This window comes from Halyomorpha halys, unplaced genomic scaffold (genome assembly GCF_000696795.3).
Source record: "Halyomorpha halys isolate HHAL.00 unplaced genomic scaffold, Hhal_1.1 Scaffold1238.1, whole genome shotgun sequence".
Lineage (NCBI taxonomy): Eukaryota > Metazoa > Arthropoda > Insecta > Hemiptera > Pentatomidae > Halyomorpha > Halyomorpha halys.
The window spans coordinates 226,449-231,128 of record NW_027107160.1 but is presented as its reverse complement, the minus strand read 5'-3'; positions in this window follow the sequence as shown (position 1 = coordinate 231,128).

Sequence of the window (4,680 nt, the reverse complement as noted above, 5' to 3'; positions counted from 1 at the left end):
AAAAAAAACACTAACAAGCGGACAACAGAAAAAAGGAGAGGCGGATGTCCAATTTATTTCTTTGATCGAATGTAGTGACACCGCAGGTTCCATTCCACTTCCGTGCTCATGTTTCATTTGATAAGTCGTTAGCTTTTCCGTTACAGGGACTTTCGGATATGAATCACAAATGGATTCACTACTACACTATTACCTAGTGTCAAATTGGCTTAGTATCGATTTAAAAAAAAAAATATTATTTTTCCATTAAACTCTACACAATAGAAAACGGAAACATTATAATCTAAATAGGACCTGTATCATCAAAGATACAATGAATTGGACTTTATGTCTATATTTTAAAAGCATTTCAAGCAGAAAACATGGAAAATGATTGTTTATTTCATTATTTTAGCAAATAATATAAAACTGAACTCACATATCGCACTAGTATTTCTAAAGTGACACAACTCAAATTTTAAGACAACTGACAATGTGACACTCTTGCCTATGAAGGCGAAATAGCATTAAGGCAGCAAGAGTGACACGAGTGCCCTCTGGCGGACAAGCTCTGAAGCTAGGTTGATACAGTTTTGATGATTCATAAAGATATATTTACCAACTTCTTTCATAGTCATAACTCAAAAACACCGATTTTTGAGTTGTGTCACTTTAGAAATACTAGTGCGATATGATATAAGTAATTTTCGAACATATTTATGAAATTCTTTGTTCTAAGTACTATGGATAATTTTATCAAGTATGTTCCTGAACATAACTCAAGCTTCTATTTATATTGAATTTTGATGCGTTTTTTTTCCTGCTTTTTTTAGAATCTCGAAATAAGTCTTTTATATCAAGGAAACATTTTTTTGTAGAAACGTTCACTTGGTAAACTATTCTAGTTGTTCTCCAGCGGATTAAACTCTAAAATTTCCAGTTTAAAGACGTATTTTTAACCAAGAACTCTCATGTAAAATTAAGGCGTAAATCGCAGGAAGTTAGAAACATTGTTTTACAGTATTTGAAAATTTGTTGATAAACGGCCGGCAATTTGAGTTAATGTAAGTGACTTAATCGTTTGAATATTCAATTTTCCTCAAGTATGCTTCTTATTAGCTGATCATATTGCATCCTAAACCTACTAGGTTATGTGTAAAATAAACTGAACTAGGAAGGAAATGGAATAACCATGAATGGATGCAAATTATTGAATTTGAGGTTTGCGTCATAGTTATTTTCTCCAATTCATTAACTGAGACGAAACAAATGGTTAGCGAACTCCTTGAGCAGAGAAAATCCGCGGGGTTGAATACTATTAACCACAAAACAATAAATCTTACTTAAATTAAGATAAAATATATAATCTTACCACTGTTCTATTACCTCCAAGGACTAAGTTCGAATCCGGTTGAGGCAGATTATAATTTACAGTTTCAATGTAGTCCTGAGTTTGGGTTTGGAATACCTCTGGGGTCCAGCCTCAATATTTAATGGGTGAAAATCTGGCGGTCGAGTGTGATTTTGTCCAAATTATCTTCTTGCACATGTGTAGTAACATGACTTTCTTACAAAGTACGGCACCCTTAACCCTTCATGGGTTCTAGCGGTACAAATTCAATTTTTTAAACGAAGAAAATGACAAATTCACAGTAAGGATAGGTCGGAGTTAATAAACAAGAAATAAATTTTGTCCAGCAACATATTTGCTTAAGACAGTCAGTCTCATTTAAAGATGAAATAAATAGAATGATTAAATACTGCAGCAAGAAACAAATTTTTAAAAGTCAACTACCTCCAGGATTAAAGGTAAAAGGCATTGGAAATATGAGCATGTTCGATAATTTTATATGGATTTCAGACATGGTTGGCACATAAAAAAAATATGAAAAAATTCCGAATGAAAATTATAATGTAACAGTTTACAACTGCAGTGAAAAGCCAGAACGAAACCAAAAGAAGCACATTTACTGAAATAAAGGTGGGCTGATGACGTTCCCAGGCTTGATAAGTGAACATGGTCCGAAATTGCTGCTGAGTGGATTCCAAGGGAAAACAAGAGATAGAGAGGAAGACCAATTACAAGATGGCGAGATGAGGTAGTGCAAAGAGTCGGAGGCTGTTGGGCTACTGTGGCTAGGAATAGGTATCTTGGGGTAAAGTTACAAAGAACCCACTTTAAGCTATCATTTATATTTAAATGTTCAAATACAACATCGAAAATATTTTATTTAATTATATTTGGAAAATTATTAATTTAAAATTTAATCAATGAAGTTAATTTTGGAAAATTCATTATGTTAATGAACCTCTTAAATGAGAAGCCTTTAGTTCTGTAAAGAATGAAAATAAAGCTGTTATAATTATTACAATTATATAATTGAACAGATATCAATTACTATTCCAGGATTGATAATTAATGACACGTCCAACGTATTATATTCAGTCTGACACAAAATTATTTTACCGGAGTAATGACGATATGATGGAAATTCATTTCTATAATAGGAGCTAAGACATTGAGTGTATATTAATGGAGTGTTCTACTGGGGACTGATTGATCGTCTTTCCGGATCGCTGCTCTTTGATGATGAGGAGTGGGGTTCATGCTCCATCAGTAGTGGTTCTAGTTCCTCTTCCATCATTTCTTATACTTTACCATATCTTGTAGTTGATATGAATACTCGTATCGTAAACCATTGTATGTTTTTAACTCTATTAGTCACTTAAGGCTCCATCCATTTCAAGTGATCAAGAAAAAAGTTAATTTGTTGTCTGATTATTTTATAATTAAATTATTTTTATGATGAGTGTTGTGTGTATATATTCAATTTATTGCAAAGTCGAAAAATTATGATTCAATTTTTTTTTTTATTCCAATCACAATGGTAGCCATTTTGTTGTATGATATGATGTTTTCTTAGAATTAATGAAAAATAAAGAAAGAAAACACATTTTAATTCGAAAATAACGTCTTTAATATTATGTTCAGTTGTGGGTTCAAATTTAGATCCCTTACTGTCAAAATCCACCTCAATACGTGACATCCAAATTCAAACATTTTCAATGATTTAAGGCAAATTATTTACAGAATGAATCGAATCTCAGATATAGTATTTTGGAGGTGTGTAGCAATTTATTTGTGGTTTATTAAAAAAAAAAAAAAAACTAATACCAGACCACGCTTCGCCATTTTCTTCCATCCTCTCGGTTTTAAGGTCTATCAGCCTTCTGTAGGCAAATCACAAACCGGGGTAGGACTGATGACTCTACCCAGTTTTCTTTCATCATTAACCTTGTACGTTGTCCTACTGGGCTACTTAATCATATAATAAAATAATATATATATAATCATGTATATTTGATTCACTACATCCTATAAAGTCCTAAAATACTAAGTCTGAGATTTTAGATTTCTTCTTGGGAATGTCTTTTGAGGGCAATTTTCCAATTTAGATAGAGGTTTATTTTGACAGTTTTACATCGAAATTTTATTAAAGATTGTACTGAACTTAATATTTATACCATAATAAGCGAAGAAAGTTGTTTAAGTTTCATCAACCTGTGTCATTTCTTTGTACCCTGTACCTTGGCCTACCTTAAGCCGTAAAGGTCGTATTATCTAGGCTTAGAATAGGTCACACGAGGCTCACTCACTCCTATCTTTTCTCAAAACAGGTGCGTACAAAATGCAAATTTTATACCAACTATTTGACAATTAGACATATTTTCGAGGAACGTCCATGTTTCACGTCACATCTCAATAGCTTGGGATTGAACCCAGATATTTCATTACCCCTGGAGGACAATAATAAAACAGTGGAATTGGTGTTTCGGTTTTTAAAATGAGAAGATTTTCTTTCATAAATATAACATCAGAGTAAGAAAAAAATAATGAAAATTAAAAAAAATATATTCAAAAATAAATAAGAAATTAATGGCCTTGATGATCCGTGTGTTTTACGCCACTAAACAAAACAAATAAACGATTTCTGTGTCATTTAAGCTAACATAAATCTCTACAAAAGCAAGTAATTACATATAAAATGAATTTTATTCTGGATCATTTAAAACGTACGGGTGTTTATGCGAAAAATTTTTGGGATTATTTTAATTTAAAATGTAATACATTTGATATTCATACAATAATATTCACTTTAGCTATATGAAAAGGTGAAAATAAATTAAACTATTTGGAAAAGTAAAGATAACTGCTTTCGTGATTTCACTGCTAAAACATTTTTAAAACCTTGGGAACCAAAATTTAGTTTAGGTTTTTAGGACATTTAACCTAATAATTTATACATTTTTTAAAAATTTATTTTCCCAAAAACCAAAAATTTTAAAAATATGAGGAGAAATTGGTCGGGGTCCGGTCAGCAACGAAACAAAAATAATTAAAACAAATTTATTTGTGCTGGCGTTTCTATCTGAATTTCAGGTCTTCATTGGGTGACTTGAATGGATTTGCCGTTTAACTTTTTTTTTTTCATTATTTACTGCACCCCCCGGCTGTCTTTTTCTCGTATCAAATCTATGGTCAATTATAATAATAATTATTAAAGTAGTTATTTTAACATTAACCTAACCTAAAAAGAATTTTTTTTTTGTAAAGAAACAATGATACTATTTTGTAAATCAAAATATTAGTCTTACTGTAGTTTGTTAGGTGGATTGGTTACTTTTAATTATATATATATA